Source organism: Emydura macquarii, unplaced genomic scaffold, assembly GCF_026122565.2.
Source record: "Emydura macquarii macquarii isolate MOO-44397 ecotype Brisbane River unplaced genomic scaffold, CSIRO-AGI_Emac_v2 contig_3114, whole genome shotgun sequence".
In the NCBI taxonomy this organism is placed as follows: Eukaryota; Metazoa; Chordata; order Testudines; family Chelidae; genus Emydura; species Emydura macquarii.
Genome location: NW_027133251.1, coordinates 330259 through 348105, shown reverse-complemented (window position 1 = coordinate 348105; position 17847 = coordinate 330259). Strand labels below are relative to the sequence as shown.

At 61.6% G+C, this 17847-nt stretch overlaps 1 protein-coding gene across 3 annotated transcripts in view; it reads left to right on the top strand.

The window, feature by feature from the left end:
- The window catches only part of IL11RA (interleukin 11 receptor subunit alpha), a 54793-nt gene that overhangs the window by 8449 nt on the left and 28497 nt on the right, over nucleotides 1–17847 (top strand). The window contains exon 1 of one of the 3 annotated variants that reach the window (XM_067530886.1): nucleotides 6221–6323. The exons of 1 other annotated variant lie outside the window; for it this stretch is intronic. The gene's annotated coding sequence lies outside the window, so the exon portion shown is untranslated. Of the gene's footprint in view, nucleotides 1–6220; nucleotides 6324–17217; nucleotides 17332–17847 lie in introns of those variants that run through there. One more of the 3 variants, XM_067530885.1, reaches the window with a different exon arrangement.

Here is a 17847-nt window from a genome sequence, read left to right as displayed (position 1 = left end):
CGTACTGAGCCTGGGACGTCTTACCACGTCCTCCCTCTGCGCCAGGGAAGCAGCGCAGCGTGCGGGGATAGCAGCATTGCCCACCAGCTGAGCAAAGTTCAGACGGGCCCAGGGACCCCTGCCCCCCGTGCGCTGGAACCCCCAGCGACCGACCTGCTCCCCTGCTCCAGGACAGCATTCCCCGTTCGTCAGGCCAGACACGGTCTCTCCGTCAGGTTGCGGCTGTGCCCGCGGCGCGCTGGGCGTGCTCTGAGCACGGAAAGGCCGGGGCCCTGGCTGCAGAGCTCGCTATCTGACAAGACAAAGACGGGGGGTTGGGGGAGGCCCCGACATCCCATGGCAGCGATCATGGGGGAGGTGGGAGGGTTGGCATCAAGCCCATGTGTTCTTCCTTACACCTTTAGTTAAACACACCGTGTCCCCGTCCTCCGCCCCGCGCACGCATACTTCCCGCTGCCTCCCTAGCCTGTGCCCAGCCGTCAGCCGCAGAATTCTAGAAGATCAGGGATCGAAGAGACCCCAGGAGGTCACCTAGTCCCACCCCCTGCTCAAAGCAGGACCAACCTCAGCTAAACCATCCCAGCCAACTTAAAAACCTCTAAGGATGCAGATTCCACCACCTCTCTAGGTAACCCATTCCAGTGCTTCACCACCCTCCTAGGGAAAATGTTTTTCCTAATGTCCAACCTAGACCTCCCCAACTGCAACTTGAGACCATTGCTCCTTGTTCTGTCATCTGCCACCACTGAGAACAGCCTAGCTCCATCCTCCCTGGAACCCCCTTTCAGGTAGTTAAAGGCTGCTATCAAATCCCCTCATTCTTCTCTTCTGCAGACTAAACAAGCCCAGTTCCCTCAGCCTCTCCTCATAAGTCTTGTGCTCCAGCCCCCTCATCATTTTTGTTGCCCTCCGCTGGACTCTCTCCAATTTGTCCACATCCTTCCTGTAGTGGGGGGCCCAAAACTGGACACAATACTCCAAATGTGGCCTCACCAATGCCGAATAGAGGGGAATAATCACTTCCCGTGACCTGCTGGCAATGCTCCTACTAATGCAGCCCAATATGCTATTAGCCTTCTTGACAACCAGGGCACACTGCTGACTCATATCCAGCTTCTTATCCACTGTTACCCCCAGGTCCTTTTCTGCAGAGCTGCTGCCTAGCTCGTCGGTCCCCAGTCTGTAGCTGTGCATGGGATTCTTCTGTCCCAAATGCAGGACTCTGCACTTGTTCTTGTTGAACCTCATCAGATTTCTTTTGGCCCAATCCTCCAGTTTGTTTAGGTCACTCTGTATCCTATCCCTACCCTCCAGGGTATCTACCACTCCCCCCAGCTTAGTGTCATCTGCAAATATGCGGAGGGTGCAATCTACCCCATCCTCCAGATCATTGATGAAGATGTTGAACAAAACCGGCCCCAGCACAGACCTCTGGGGCACTCCGCTTGTGACCGGCTGCCAGCTAGACATGGAGTCATTGATCACTACCCATTGAGCCCGATGATCTAGCCAGCTTTCTATCCACCTTATAGTCCATTCATCCAACCCGTACTTCTGTAACTTCTTCTTTAACTAGCCCGTCCTCTCCTCCTGTGTAAGCCTGTTGGCACAACCCCTAGGGGCAGGAAGGACTGTCTCCTGTAGATGGGCTCACTGTGGAGCTTTGCAGAAGCCAAGAGCTTTAAGGCAGGGACCGGGAGGAGGGTGTGTGCTGGCCCTGCGCTGGAGAGGGAGTTCCCAGCACAGAGGGGAACCAGGAAGGAGGAAGAAGATGGTTTGTGGAGGAAGGCAGTAAGGCAGGGCTGGGGTTGCATCCCTGACCATCTTGGCTAATAGTCATTGTTGGACCGATCCTCTAGGAACTTATCTAGTTCTTTTTTGAACCCAGTTTTACTTTTGGCCTTCTTAACATCCCCTGGCAAGGAGTTCCACAGGCTGATTGTGCGTCATGTGAAGAAGTACTTCCTTTTGTTTGTTTTAAACCTGCTGCCTGTTAATTTCATTGGTTCTTGAGTTATGTGAAGGGGTCAATAACACTTCCTTATTCATGTTCTCCACACCAGTCAAGATTTGATAGACCTCTATCATATCCCCCCCAGTCGTCTCTTTTCCAAGCTGCATAGCGCTAATTTTTTAAATCTTTCCTCATAAGGGAGCCGTTCCATAGCTTTGATCATCTTTGTTGTCCTTCTCCGAACCTTTTCCAGTTCCACTCTAGCCTTTTTGAGATGGGGTGCTGAGAACTGAACCCAGTATCTGAGATGTGGGCGTACCATGGATTTATAAAGAGGCAATATGATATTTTCTGTTTTATTCGCTATCCCTTTCCTGATGCTTGCCAACATCCGGTTAGCTTTTTTGACTGCCGCTGCACATTGAGTGGTTGTTTTCAGAGAACTAGCCATGGTGACTGCCAGAGCTCTTTGTTGGGTAGTAACAGCTAATTTGGACCCCATCATTTTGTATGGATTGTTAGGATTATGTTTGCCAATGTGCATTACTTTGCATTTTTCAACACTGAATCTCATCTGCCATTTTGTTGCCCAGTCACCCAGGTTTGTGAGATCCCTTTGTAACTCTTCACAGTCTGCTTTGGACTTAAATATCTTGAGTAGTTTTGTATTGTCAGCAACATTTTCCATCTCCTTGTTCACCTGATTTTCCAGATCATTAATGAATATGTTGAACAGTACAGGTCCCAGTACAGATCCCGGGGGCACCCCACTACTTACCTTTCTCCTTTGTGAAAACTGACCGTTTATTCCTACTGTGGAGTCAAAGAATTAATCATAGAATTGATTAATAGAAGGCCTGGCCTGAAATTGTAGCCTGAATCTGAAACAGAAGCCCCAGGCTAAACCACTAACAGAATGCCTCAACTGAAATTAGGATAAAGATGCTAAAACCCCACAAGAGGTCTCTGAACCACACCCCAGATGCAAGTTCTCTGTTATGAGCCTTAAGCCTTTTGAAGTCTGTGAACAGACTTCACTTGTTTTGATAAGTACCAGTACCTGCCCCCCTTTGTCTTACCAGCCCCATAGAAACTCACTCCATACAAATTAGCATTTGAACAGGTATTGTGTCACCACCCATCTTCGGGTGTTAGCCAGGGTCCCTGAAAAGCACATTGTATAATCGAGTGACTCATTGGGCGTTCCTGTGAGGGCGTCTGGTATGCCCCACTGCGCACTGTGATTGTCTTTCCTGTTCAGTATAAACTGTTAGTCAAATTCCACTAGACGATCAACGTGTAAATGAACCTAAGCAACCCCTCTATAAGTCTTTTGTATCGGGTAGCCAGGCGAAGTACATTTGCCCAGCATCCAGACATGCTGCTTGACTTCCCTATAGCTACCTGGGTTTTCCCTATGGCTATAGTATTCCCCATAGCTATGGTTGTGTGATTGTGTGTGTCACAATTAAAGCTGCACCCGATCCAACTCTAAAATGTAGCAGTGTGATTCTTTTCCACGACACTACCCTTTGTTTTCTGTCTTTTACCCAGTTACTGATCCAGGAGAGGCCCTTCCCTCTTTTCCCCTGACAGCTGACTTTGCGTAAGAGCCTTCGGTGAGGGACCCTGTCAAAGGCTTTCCAAAAGTCCCAATAATGACGTCAATTGGATCATCATGATTGCTGACCCTCTCAGAGAATTCTAGTAGATTGGTGAGGCATGATTTCCCTTTACAAAAGCCATGTTGACTCTTCCCCAGCACAATAGGTGTCTGATCCTTCTATTCTTTACTGTAGATTCAACCGGTTTGCCGGTACTGATGCGAGGCTTACTGGCCTGTAGTTGCCAGGATCGGTTGAATCTATAGTAAATAATATAGTGGTAATTTTATCTTTCCCTGTCCTCTGAGATCTCTCCAGTCCACCATGAGTTCTCAGAGATAATCAGGAATGGCTCAGAGATGTCTTCAGCCAGTTCTTAAACTAGCTGGGGATTTCTTCCAGCCCTGTATAGACTTGAATGCGAGTTGGCTGGTGTAAGCCAGCGGCAGGTGTCTAGTTGCTGTGTAGACAGACCCAAAGACATCTATTTTGTGCAAGTAATTCTTAATGGGTTTTTTCCCTGCTCCAGCCTCAGATCCTACCCCGTTTGCTCTGAGGTTCGCTAGGCCAGTCGTCCAGTCATTTTTTTGGTGAAAAGTGAAACAAAAAAGGCATTTTGTATTCCGGCCGTTGCTGCGTTTTCCGTTGTTGTGTGTCCCTCCTTGCTGAGCAGTGAGTCTGTCCTGCCCTGGGTCTGCCTCTTGCTTCTCGGGTGTTTGTGAAATGTTTTCTTTATGTTCCGAGCTAGTCTCATCTCACTTTGGGCCTTGGCCTTTCTAATTCTGCCCCTGCGTGTGTGTGATGGCGTTTTTTTTTTTTTTTTTTAATATTCGTCCTTCATAACCCCCCAAGCTGTTCTCAGGGCCGCTCTGACACATGACGCCTGGCCCACATCCTGCTCCAGTTCTGAGCCTCCCGGTCAACCTGATGGGCTGTACAGTGCTTGTGAGAACTGCTGGATGCAATCAGCTGCCTCGTGTGCCCCGTGCCCGCGCCCTGTAGAGACCAGAGCGCGTGGGACGAGGGCCGGGCGCTGGGATTGGGCTGCTGCTTCTGGGCCTCGTCCGCACGGTCACCTGTTGTCATAGGTTAGTGTCAGCACTGGGGGGGGGCGAGAGTGCCTGGGGGTGCTAGTGTGAGTGGGTGCAAGGGGGGGTGAGAGAGGCTGGGGGCAGAGTGCAGGGAAGCTGAGTGCGTTGGTGGTTGTGGCAGCTGTGTCAGGGAGCAGGGGCGTGTGTGCATGGGCTGCACACGTGTGCATGTCTGCGTCCGTGGGGGTGTGCACGTGTGTGAGCGAGTGTGCACGTGGGATTGTGTACGCAGGTGCGGGGGGGTCGTTTGGAAGCCGGTGACGGGCTCTTTCCCTGCGGGCCGGTCTGTGGGGATGGTGAACTTTGGCATTTTCTTTTCCGCTTATTTATTCTGGCTCCAAATAAATTGACCATCGACCCCAAGTCATGTGACAATGTTAACGACCCCCACCCCCCCACCCCGGCAGCTGGGGATTTCTTCCAGCCCTGAACAAGGCACTTCGCTAGACCAAGGGGAGCAATATCTGCCTCCCCAGCCCTTTCTAGCCCCACTCCGGCTTGCTTCCTGCTCCGGATTTAGAGACAGGGAACCTCTCCTCAGCCCCAGATGGGGACCGGTCAACGCAGGGTTGCCACGATGCTGCTCAATGCAGCTGGGCAGGCGCGGCAGGAGAGCAGCAGCCTGCCATTGCCCTTGGCGTGCGCCGTGCAGGGCGTCCACTCCTGCACTTGCTCTGCTGTTAAGTATCCCAAAGCCCACTGCAAACAGACAGGGGCAGGGCAGGGGGCTGGGCTGCAGGCACCTTCCCCACCCGCCAGCCCCACGGCTGAGCACGCTTAGTCCCTGCCACACACACGCTCGCAAAGGGCTGGCTGCGGGCCAGAGAACCCCAGGGGCCCGGCGGGAAGCATGGTGCCGTCACGCAGTCTCCCGCTGGGCCAGACGGCTGGTGCCGGACCCAGTGCAAAGGAAGGAGGCGACGCCAGGCCGAGGCGCTAGCCTGTCTCGGCTTGGTGGCCATGCTGGAACCGGGCACTGGCAGCCGTGGAGCGTCGCAGCTCTGCCGATGCGCTGCAGTCCCGACCTGCAGCCGCCCCCTTGTTCCAAGCCTGGCCCCAGGCTCTCCAGCCAGCCGTGCTGAGCCTGCTGGCTCTCCCCTGTCCGAGAACAAGCCGGGGAAGGGCTGGGAGCAGACGGGTCCACTTTGCTTGTTAGTGGCAGAGCCAGGTTCCCAGCCCAGCTCCACCAGGCTCTTCCCTTAACCCCTGGGCCAGCCAGCACCCGCCTTCCCCGGGGCTGCGAGCTGCCAGTGTTTGCTTTTGTTTAAGAGCCGAGCTGCAACGCTGTGAAATTCCCAGGCAGGTCCCTCGCACCGGCCCCAGGCTGGAACGCTCTCGTGGTTCTTGTGGCCTCACAGGCAGAGGAGATCCCAGGCCGCAGAGACCAGAGAAAGGAAGATAATTAAACCCTAACGCTCCAGGGCCTGGAGGGGCACTGTGAAAGCAGAGTGAGTCACACGGCTGGGCAGGGCTAAGGCCGGCTTTCCTTGGCTTGCCTGCCGTCCGGCCAACGCATTTGCTACCTTTCCCCCTAAGCGGAGGGCTGGCCGGAGGGCAGGGATGCCGTGCTGCTCGGGTGCGTCGCTGGCAAATAGATAGGTGGGGAAGGACATTTCCGACTGGGCTGTTCGGTATCTGTGGTGCTGCGTGGACGCCTGGTCCTGCTCTGGCTGGGTGAGTGTCCTTCTCAGATAGACCATGGCACTTTCCCCCGGGGGGGCGTCGCTGAACTATCCGTCGGTGTGAAAACGTGGGAATATCTTCCACCTGTACCAGGGACCCGTACAAATGCCTGTGAATGTCCTGTGCAGAATCCAGGCCTGGGCCCCCGCAGGGGTTTGCTTAGGTTGGATTGTGGTGGGACTAGTTTGAAACTGTTCCGGGAGCTGCAGATTTAGCCGTGGGGTCCACGGAGCCCAGGGTCAAATTCCCCCTGGGTAAGGCCCTGCAGCGCCCGCACGTGTGCATGTGAGGCCCCTGCCCGTGCCTGCTTTGACCATGACTGTGTGTGCAAACGCAGGCTTTGCCAGCCCACATGCCCTCGAAGGGGTGCAGTGGTGGTAGCTGTGCACCTGGGCGTGAGCACACGGTAACACACGCGTGTTTGTGCGTGTGCTCTTTGTGTCGTGTGTTCCCCGCTCGGGGCGCAGTGGGTTGGCTCTGAGTGACACACAAATCCAGCACCGAGAGCGGCTGGCCAGGGCAGGGTGACTCCGCAGGGCAGAGACGCGGAGGCGGTGGTCAGAAAAATCCACGTTCGCCCCATCCACCTCTGCTGTGTCTCCCCAGCTCCTTGCGCAGGCTGTGGGGAGGGCAGGGAGCAGCTTCCTTCCCGGCAGCGATGCTGATAACCCTTCGCATCTCTCCAGCCCTCGCTTGCAAAGCATTCCACCGAGCGGGTCATGTGTCCATTGCACATTGGGGAAACTGAGGCAGCGGGCTGGCAGGGGAGGGGAGGCAGCGGTGACGGCTCAGGGCCGCACAGTGAGTTGCTGGCAGATCCAAGAATAGAACCGAGGCGCCCGCGCTGCCCATCCATCGTCCTGCCCCATAAACTGGGCTGCCACGGCTGGGGCGGCGAGGCCTGGTCGCTCCCCCTTGCAGGGAACAGAGCGTGCTCCGGCCCGGTGTCTGCAGCTTCCCGCGCTCTGACGGGGCGGCTCTGCTCTCAAGAGGTGACGGGGAGGCCAGAGGTCTCTGCTGGCTCTTGATGAGAGGTTTATGAGCGTGCGCTGGGGCCTGGCCGCTCTGGCACAGTTTCCGCTCCCACAGGAATCCATATCAGCTCCCGGCAGGCCAGGAAGTTTCCCCCTCCGCTGCCGTTGGCTCGCCGCCCGCCTCCCACGCTCTGCAGTCCTGCACCGCAAGCAAGGCGGACCAGGGGCCCTGGATCCTCGCTGCGTCCCCGGCGGCTGGGCGGCGAGCGCTGGCGTGGCAGGTGCCGGCTCCGGGGAGCGAGCGGGGCCGGGGAGCGTTTTGCGGAGCCGGAGAAAGGAAAGGGGGAGGGAGAAAAGGGGAAGGTTTGGGTGCCCCCCAGCTGCCGCCTGCGCGATCCCCCTGCTGCCCCCAGATCTGCGAGTTCCCACAGTGCCCGGTGCTGCTGCCCGGCACCAGCGTCGCCTGTGCCCGCCACGCCCCCTTCTGCCCGCTGGGGCCAGGCCCCAGCCCCCTTCCCGCCCGCCACTCCCAGGCAGCCCAGCACCTGGGCACAGAGACCCCCATCCCGTGGGCCGTGGGCTCCCCCGCCAGCATGAGCCAGGGCTCGGAGGGGGTCAGGCCGCCGTTCCCGCAGGGGCGGTGCAGGGAGGGGGTCCCCCTGCTAGGAGCGGGGGGGCTCGCAGCCTTCCCCAGACGTGACTTCCCTCACCCAGGGGGTGCAGCCCGTGGCAGGGCCCCACTAGCCCATGGGGCCAGAGTTAATCCTCCCGCCTGAGCTGCGGGCGGGGGCCTGGCCTGTCCGCTGCTGCTCAGGGCCCCCCGGGAACCCAGGACACGGGGAGGGGGGAAGCAGGGACCCTGCCCTGCAAGCAGGGGAGGCCCAATCCATGGCCTCGCTGACCCAGGGATGGGGGCAGGAGAGGCCCTGGCTGCTTCCTCCCCCCACCCCCCGGCCAGCCCCAGGGACAAGAGAGCCAAGAGTGCAACAGGTGCCATGGGAAGAGGCCCCAGTCGGCTCCCCCAGGGCGCTTGTCCCAGCTCCGCTCTCTTCCCGCCCTGCCCCGCTGGGGACCCCCTTCTCCCCCCGCACCCCAGCTCCATCACGGGCCTGATGGGAGGGGGACCCTGCGAAGCCCACAGCCTGGGGGGGGGGGGGTGCGTGTCTCAGATCCAGAGCCCGGGACCCTGCCCTGTGCACTCCCGGCTGGGCCTCTGGCTGGGCGAGGGCAGAGGGGCCAGGCCGGGGGCACCTGCCCAGAGCTCCTGGACCCTCTACACCCCCCCTTCCCCTCCCCCGTCTCCTGCAGCCCCGGCTCTGCAGGGCCGGCTGCGTGCGGACGCCTCCTGGCTACGGGGCAGGCCGGCCCGTGCTGGGGGCTGGCTGCAGAAAAGTGAGGTCTCAAGCAGGAGGGGCGAGCAGGGGGGCGGTGTTCCTGGCTGGTGCCTGTTTCCCTCGGCCCTGCGGGACGGACGCTGGGGAAGCGGCCCAGGCCCAGGGTCGGGCTCTGACCGTGCTAGCGGGAGGCTAAAAATCCCTTGTCCCCCCAGCCGGGCACGCGCTCCACGGCCCCTGAGTGCCCTCTGCTAGTGTTGGGCTGGGCTCCCCCCAGCCCCTCTGCTCTGGGCACTGCCCCGAACCCCCAGCCCCAGCCCGCTGGGCTGCGCTTCCCCCTTGCACGTAGGACAGGTCAGCCCCCCTCACCCCTCCCTGCTGGCCCATTTCCAGCCGGGACTGGGGGTGCAATGGGGGGGGCACCACAGGTGGGGAAGGGGGGAGCCCAGCATCCCCTAGGGAGCCTGAGGGACCCTAACGCCCCCAACCCGGCCGCCTGCGTCTGTGCTAACTTCTCCCCCTATGAACCCTGGCCCTCGCCCCTCTGAGCCCCCCACCGCTATCTCCGCTGGCGGCACCGAACACCCATGGCCTCCGGGCAGCGCTATGGCGAGGAGCAGGGTGCGGGCAGCAGGCCGGGAGGGGAGATCTGGCAGCTGTGGCGGTGTCAGGCCGGGGGCACAGCCGCGGGGCCGGCCTCTGGGGGTGGGGGCGGCCTCGGGTGTCAGGTTCCCAGCCGCTAATTTTAAACGCCGGCCGGCCGGCCGAACACTGGCACGCTTGTTCTCCCTTCCGCGCAGCCTGCGCCCCGCAGCGGGCCCCTGGGCCCTCGGCGCGGAAGGAATAGCTGTGGTGCGAGCGGCCAGCTGTGTCCAAACAGCTGGGCTGGATGGAGGGGGGTGGGCGCTGGAGCTGAGTAATGTGTCAGCTGAAGGGAAATGGGGGGGCAACGGGGGGAGGAGAGCTGGAGCATGGCGAGGGGACCCACCGATGGGGCAGTGAGGGGCGCGGGCTTGACTTTAAAGTGATGCAGTTAAACTCTTGCAGACGCTCGTGTGGACGCGCTGAATCCGGTTTAACCGGGGCTGATTCCGGCGTCGTGGCCGGCTGCAGCAGGCAGCCGTTCTGCCCCCCAGCATCGGCGCCTGGCCGGGAGCCTGCACGGGGCTCCCTGCGCCGCTGGCTGATTTGCAAAGAACAAACCCTCCAGGCTCCGTCGGGTGCCGGGCTCGGGTCCGCTCAGCGCGGGGCCAGGCACCGGAGCCGTGCATGGACTGCCGTGGGCTTGCAAGCGCTCGTCTGGCCTGTGACTAGCCACGCGCTTGTGTTGGTAGCCGGGACGTTTCCGTGGCGCCCCTTGCCGAGGGTGCATCCAGCCGAGCGTCTCCCCCTCCGGGGTCTTGCAGACGCCGGCTAGCGAGGGACGTGCCAGGACCACGGGGCTTCAGAGAGAGCCCAGGAGCCCGTGCTGCCATCAGGGCTGCGGGAGGGTGACCATGCCAGCCCGCGCTGCCCCCTCCTCGCTTTCAAACTCCACCTGGGCCACCCCCCGAATTCTCCCTCCCTTCCTCTTAAAGGGACAGCGTGCCGTGGGCCAAACACCGCCCTGGTGTAATGTCCCTGGCAGCCCTGGCGTTACACCAGCAGCGTGTCTCTCCCCGTGCGGCGTTATCGCCCAGCGCTGGCCATAACTGGGGCCCTCCCCCACCCCAGCATCCCTCCACCTGGCCTCCTGGCTGGCAGCGCCCGGCTGGCAGGCTGCTCGGCTCCCCGAGAGACCCGCACGCGGGCGAGGCCAGCCGGAGCAGGTCCCGGGGCCAAGCACAATACGGAGCTGGCAAAGGCTGGGCTGAGAGCGGCTCTGTTTCCATCCTCTGCCTTTGTCAGCGAGGGCTGCCGAGCTGGAGAAAGCTGGGTCTGGCCCCACTTCTGCACCCTGCTCCTGCCTCCGGCGTGCCCCAGGCAGGGAACGGAGGGGCTGGGGGTGAAGAGGTGGGCAGAAAACCTGGGGAGGAGAGAACCGGTTACCTTGTCAGAGCAAGGGACTGGGAGCCAGGGTGACTGGGTAGGGGAGTGTAGCCTAGTGGTGAAGGCAGGGAGCCAGGGCTCCTGGGTTCTCTTTGTACCTCTGCATCTGCCTCCCTGTGTGGCTTTGGGCCAGGCATCTCCTTTCTCTCCGCTCGTTTCCTCTGCTGTCCAAGGGGGGAGACGCCGGCGGTGGGTTGTGAGGGTTAATTTGCTGTCTGTAGGGTGCCCTGAGATCCTCGGCGGTGGGGCTGTTGTCAACCCGTAGGTGTTAGCAGGGCCTGAGCTGGGTGCCCACCTCACGCTGCCAGCAGCTCCCCTTGCCCAGGTGCGCCCCCCGCCCCCTTCTCCTCAGGCGTCCTGGGGGGTGTTGAGGTCTGATGAGCCCCACCAGCGGGAGGGGCAGGGGGACACGCTGCTCAGCAGGGAATCCGCCCCAGACCAGGCCCTCCGGGGCAAGCAGGGCGGGGGCACATGGGCCGTCTGCTCTGGGCTGGGGCTGGCCTCGCCCGAGGAGGGGTGAGAACGCGTTGCCTTCCTGCCCTGCGGAGCGAGCGAGGCTGCCCTCTGGTCAGGGGCTGGGCCCAGGGACAAGACACGGCACCTGCTATTCCTGCGGCACGAGCGGAGATCGGCCCTCCGCTCAGCCGCGGATGGCGTGGTTACCCCTGCAACCTCCGCGCCGGGCGCCCTCCGGCCGGCTTTGAACCCCCAGCTCTCCGAGGAGGCAGGGAGATCTCGCTCTGCCTAGCCACGCTGGTTCCCCCCGAGCAGCGGCTACTCCAGCTGCCTTCCCTGGTGCCCTGGCCTGCCCCAGCATGGCTGGGCCTGTGACCGCCCGGCCCGGCCAAGCCCTGTCCCTCAGCCTGCAGGAGGTGGGAGCTTGAATGGTGGCCCCAGACCGGGAGGCAGGAGGCCGGCGGCGCTCGCCCTGCTCTCTTCTTCGTTATTTCCCACTCCTCCAACACCCGTGTCCTCGGCAGGCTGTATCAAGAGGGTTTGATGTTGTCTCCCAGGCCCCTGATGCAGATGTTGAACTGCGTAGGGCCGCGTAGACTCTGCTAGAAACACGCCCGCTCCCTGCGGATTCCCCCTGTACAGACACGTTCTGAATCCATGCGTGTGCGCCCTGGTAGCGGGAGGGGGCAGATCAAGGGGGCGATCCTGTTCTTCCTGTCCTGTTTGCAGGTATTCATTGAATCTCATTCCTCCTCTTCCCCCCCACATCCCCCCCATTCCCACATCCCCGCGCCAGGAAGATGCAGCAGGGGCCACATTTTCCCTGCAGCGGAGCGCCTGTCGGCTCATGGGGGGCCCTATGGGGGGGACATTGTTCCACTGCTTTCAGGAGGAGCTGCTGCAAACGTGTTGGGGCGCGGCCCGTCCTGCCGGCCTGCGCCCCCCGCCGCCCCCCGGGCCAGGCACTGGGCCTGCTGGGAGATGGAAGTGCGGCAGAGACTCGCTCCGAAACAAGGCTGCCCTTTTACGGCGACGTTTTATAGCCACAGCCGCCCCTCCCAGCCCGCCCCGCTGCCGGCTGGGCCGATCGCGCCAGGTCTCAGCCTGACAAGCTGCCACGGCCGAGCCCGGGGGCCCCGCGGGGGGAGAATGTTATTTTTCTCCTTGGTTTTTAATAGCTGTTTTCTGTCGCCCTAATTGGCTTGGCTTGAGTCCCGGCCAAGGCAAACGCACCTGAGGGAGGCTTGCTTTACAATCTCCATCCACAGGCTCCCGTGCCCCACACGCTCGGCATCTGGCCTCTTTTATAGGGGCGGGGGCTGGCCGTGCTGATGGAGGGGAGGGGAGGCGGGGGGGGAACCAGGCGCCACATCAGCAGCTGCGTGTGCCCCCCGGGCTCGTCTGGTTTGTTCCGAGACGGGGCCGAACCGATGGCCAGATGTGAAATCGGATTGCGCCCGTCCTGGCCGCCCATGGCCGGGCTCGGAATCAGAGCGCGCCAGGAACGGCCGGTGGGGCCCAGCCGCTCGCCCAGGGGCGTGTAAGGGGCCAGTCTCCTGACGTCTGGGTTTTTATCAGCTTGCCCAGCGGAGCCCAGCTGGAAGCTGTGCTGCACAGTTGCATGTCTAGGGCGGCCCCCCACAAACCTTTCACCCCCTCTGGGCAGGGAAGCGGGTCTGTCTAACGGGCTGAGCCTGGAGCCAGGGGTTGGGTTTCCATTGCCAAGTGTTCACGTAGACAGAGCTCGCTGGGACCCTGCCTAGTCTCCTGCCGCCTCTGTCACGGCACGGAGCCCGTTTGGGGCTTAACGAGCCATTTGTTATCGTTGTTATTAATATGTAACTGCCGGCTGTGTCGGTGGCGTGCTGTGGGCAAGTCATTTAGTCGCTCCGTGCCTCAGTTTCCCCAGCTGGGTTCTGAGCACAGTTCCCCTGACCCGGCTTGCAGAGTGGCTGGCTGACCAGATGCATTCAGGTTTGCAAACCCCTTAGAGACCCAGGACCCGGGGCGCCTGGGGAAGGGTGAAAGCACCGTTAGCACCATGCGAGCTGCCGGTGCCTGGGAGTCGCCACGTCTCAGCTCCTCGTGGAAAGCTGTGAGCGGCCCGTGGCAAGGCGGGAGTGTTATCTGCTGCCGGTGATTCTCCCCGCACTGTGGGGGTGGAAGGTGGTGCTGAGCGACCCTGCAGAGCGTGGCCCGGCTTGAATCAGCCGCAAGGTGCGGGCTGCGGATCTGGTGCTGTGCAGATCATCTCCCTGACCCCCCCTTGGGTCTGCGGGATTTGGCAGGGACTCCGGGGAGCACAGCCTGCCAGACTTCGCGTCCCGCCCCTGCCGGCGGCAAAGAGACGTGCAAAGGGGTCAGTGTTAACTGAGCGGCTCTGCTCATGCAGGTCTGAGTGCAGGATCGGGGCCAGCGTTTGTCCCTGCAGCGCGGCCCCGTCCCGGGCGAGCGTGTCTCCTGCCCATCGCACGCACGTCAGCTCCTGCGCTGGCTGTGCGCCCTCACGCGATACAGCTGGCAAGTCCGGGCTTTCCCCAGAGCGTTAACTCTAGGTACAGCTTTCAAAACAGAAGGCGAGCCAGCCAGAGCCGGTCATCCACTGCTCGGCCTGCTCTCGCCCAGCCTGGGTAACGACTGGTGGAAAATTCTTAGACTGGAGCCCGCCGCTCCCAGGGGGAAGCCGGAGACGCTTCGGGTGGAGTGGGGCTGGATCTGCAGAATGCCTGCGTTCTTCCTGTCGTGTTTGCGCAGGTACACACAATTATAATCGGCTGCAGTTGCTGGGGTGAGAGTGTGTGTGTGTGTATGTGAGAGAGAGACACTAGTGGAGGATAAAAGAGCTACTACTGCTGCTAGCTACAGATGTTCTCCTTTAGCGCAAGTGCTGGGGGGCCGTGTTTACAGCAGTGACAGGCCAGCTCACCCAGCGAGCGAGGAGGTTTCTCTTGTAATTGTAGCTGTTGTTCCCAGCCTAGGGGCCCTTATTTTTGTTCTTCAAAACTAGAACTGGGCAGAGAGCGGAAATTCTTCCCTTCGAATTGGAACAAAACATGAAAACCTGGACCTTTTCCAAAGGGAAATTGAAAAAAAAAAAAGTTTTGGGTTGATCAAAATGTTTCATTTTTATTTCAACTTTCTAAACCGTCCCGGTGCTGATCTGTGGCCTGAGACAGGCTGGCAGGCAAAACAAAACACAGTTCAACACACACAGCCCTTTCAAAACGAACAGTCCAAATGTTTCCTTCGGCAAATGTGGGGGAAAACTGGGACTGTAGAGAGACAAGGTGGGTGAGGGAAAACCTTTGGTTGGAGCGAGGTCTGTTGGTGAGACAGAACTTTCTGGAGCTTACTCCGAGCTCTTCTCAGGGGCTGGGAAACGAGCCGTTAAGTGGCCACTTCTCCTGCAATCCGTGTTAACCGCTTACGCTGCAATGCGTCCCTGCTGGTGCTGAGCTGGGACACGCACCGGTACCTTGCTAGGGTACCCGGCTCTGAAGAAGAGCTCTGGGTAGCTGGAAAGTTTGTCTCTCACCAGCAGAAGCCAGGCCAATAAAAGATTTCACCTCCCCCCCCCCGGTCTGTCTAATGGCCTGGGACCAAGGCGGCTGCCGTGATGTCGCAGACAGAAACGGGACGCAGTCAGAAGGGTTTTTTCTGCGTTGTGCCCCTGGTTTTGAGTGGGGCTGAGCTGTTTCCCCCGGCAGGAGGTTGTCCCCTCGGAGCTTCTCTGACCGGCTTGGCTCCAAATGTACAGAGATCCCCGGGCCCGGGATGGTCCTTGAGCCCCAGGTCTGTGACCCCGTCGCACCTTGGCCTGCGTTGCTCCGCGGCCGCCCGGCTTGCTCAGGGGACTGCGCTGAGCGGGAGGCGTCATGCCGTGAAGTTGTGCCGGCCAGCTTCGCTCGGGCAGCAGTCGCCATGACAGTCTGCCTTGTCGTGCGGTAGAGTGACGGGGGATAAATTAAGTCGAGGGACCACGCAGGAGCGGCTGGAGAACGGGGCAGGACGGGCTGGAGGCAAAGCCCTGCACCCGGGGCCAGCAAAGCCTGCTGCTGCCGGTGCCACTGTCTCCTCTGTGGCGAGGGGCTGACTGATTCCTGGCTAGGGGAGTGGCCACTGGCCGTTCTGAGGTTGCCCCAGGCTCCCTGCCAGCTGAGCCTGCTCCTAGCCTCTGGCCGCGGGCGGGGCCGGCTCAGCAGAGGATCTGAGGTCACCGGAGATGTACCATCGTGCCGCCCTGCCCCTGGGCTCTCGCTTCCCAGAGGGCTCTGGCCCTGAGTCCTGGGTGGGGGTGTGCTGAGCGCAAGGACCCCCTTTGAAAGTCCCCACCCCGGCCCCCTTCCTGCAGCATGGGGCGCCTCGGCTGAGCCCAGGGGCGGCCCTCGAGCCTGTGGACTTCAGCAAGCACCCGGGGCGCTCGGCAGCTTGTGGGGCCAGGCCCGGAGCTGTCCAGCCGCTATGCTGGGTCGGCCCCACCGGAGGGGCTGAGAGGGATTGCGTGGCAGCTCGGTGTCGTTCCACCTCTCTGCCGTGAGCGGCCACAGCCGGGATGACGCCGGCCCAGCCTGCAGCAGGGGCCGAGGGCTTGGTGTGTGCCCAGGAACCCCCTGGCGACCCTGGGCACGGGGTTTATTTCACCTGGAACCGCCAGGCGCCTGGAGGGGTTTGGCTGGGAAAGGGCGGGACAGCAAAGCACTGGCCGCCGGCTCTCCTGGGCCCGTGCAGCGAAACGCACCCAGCGCCGGGCAGCCAGCAGGAACGCGGCTATTTGCCCTGGAGCCGGCGTCTGGCTGACCCGGGAGCCTTCGTGCTTGGGAGGGAACGGAGGCCGTTCACTGCCGCGGGCCAGAAAGCGTCACAAGCCAGAGCACGGCCCCTCTCCCCGGCCCGTTGGTGGGGGAATGCTATGCCGGTTCAGGGGGACGTCGGATAGCGGGTGGGGGGAGCAGGCGACGAAGGGACTCTCCTGCCCCTAGATCCTGGCCTGGCCCCCGGGGCAAAGGGCAGGCTGGTTTGCATCGCACGAATCGACTCGTTTAGGGCTAAGTGCTCAAAACGAGGCATGGGGGCACCGTGGGGCCGCTGCCCTTTGCCGAGCTGAGCTGCTGCTGCGGGGTGACGTGCGTCCCTGACCGGGTTTCCCAGAGCTCAGACCCCAGGATTCCCCAACGCGCTGAGCTCCCCATGTGTGCTGCCGGCCGGGGTGTCGCTCCGCACGCTCACAAATCTTCCCGGGACCCTGAGCCGGCCCCCCCACTTTGTCGCGAGGCAGGTGCATGTGTCATGCCCAGGCGGCGCCCGCTCTCCACCCCTCGCCCCCAGGCCTGTCTGCACGCGGGCTGGCAAACTCGCCCTGCACGGAGGGCTGCTACGCCCACTCCCTCCCGGCAGGTTTGGGGCCCTCAGCTGTAGGGTCCGTTCCAGAGCTCGGGGTGCTTTTCAGCATTGTTTGGATCCGTCTCTCGTTAGGGTTCCCGGGGCCCAGGCCCACAACTCTTCCTTCTCCTGGAGCTTAGCGATCGGAGAGGCCCAGGGTCCCGCTCCAGGCTGGGCCTGTGTGTTTATCCCGTGGGGAGTCAGAGGGGGCTGGCCGCCGGCCCAGCGACTCTCCCTGCTCTCTGCTGCTCAGGGCCGCGCCCCAGAAGCCCCCCCTCCCCAACCCCGAACGCGGCCGGCCAGGCTGCGCGCCCCTTTGATCACCCGTCTTGCAGCTGCACGTGTGTGGAGAAGCGCCCCACTGCCCCAGCGGCGGAGCTGTTACAGCCCTTTGCTGGAGATTATTTTTAGGAATTTCTGGAGCGTGCGGTTGGCGTGGCTGGGGGCCGAGGGGCGGGCCGGGCCGGGGGAAGGAGGCGGGAAGAAGGCGTATGGCTTTGGGTTGGTTTTTTTTTTTTTTTCTTCTTTTTTGGAATAAAAACTATTCCCAGCTGGCAGTGATTCCAGGCTTGGCTGCCGGCCGCTTCTCGTGCCCTGGGGTCCGGCTCTGCCAGCGCCTCGGGTTACGCTGGGAAGCGAGAGGCGCTGGGGCGGGGGCGCGGGACAGGGGAGGGCCAGCACCCGTGGGTTTGTCCCGCTGTGCGTTGTTGAGCTTCCAGCAGCTGGCGGGGGAAGAATCGCCCCTTTTCTCTGCAGCCCAGCGTCGGGCCGCGGCAGCCGGGCGAGGATGGGGAGCCGCAACCGTGGCGGAGGCGGCTGTCTCTGAAGGTAGGATGGGGAGCGGCTCCGGTGCGCGGGTTCTGGACCAGGCTGACGAAGGGCTGCTTTGCGTGCCGTGGCACCGCTGGGCCGGGATGCCCTGCCCAGGGAAGGCTGCCCCACAAGCACGGTGGGGCGCTGAGCTCCACGGCATCCCTGGCCCGCCGGGTGACCAGATAGCAAATGTGAAAAATCAGGGCCCTTTATTTTTGCAGGGGGGCGGGAGATATGGGAGGATGTTGCTCTGGGTTTGCCCTGCCCGAGCCCATGGAGTGACTCCGGCCGTTCCCTGGGTGTGTGTCACGGGGTCAGGGGCATGCCCCAGTGAGAGGGAAGCGGGGCTCCGTGTCTCTGCTGCTAGGGGTCACGCGCCGCCCCCGGAACGGAAGCCGCCAATCTCTGCAGCTCAGTGTGCGGGGAAGGGGCAGCGAGGGCCGGGGGGGCTCCTGTGAAGGGAGGGAAGGACCCGGCAGCGCCGTGTAAACGCCAGTCGTTCTGCACCCCCGGGCCTCGGTGCCTCCGCCA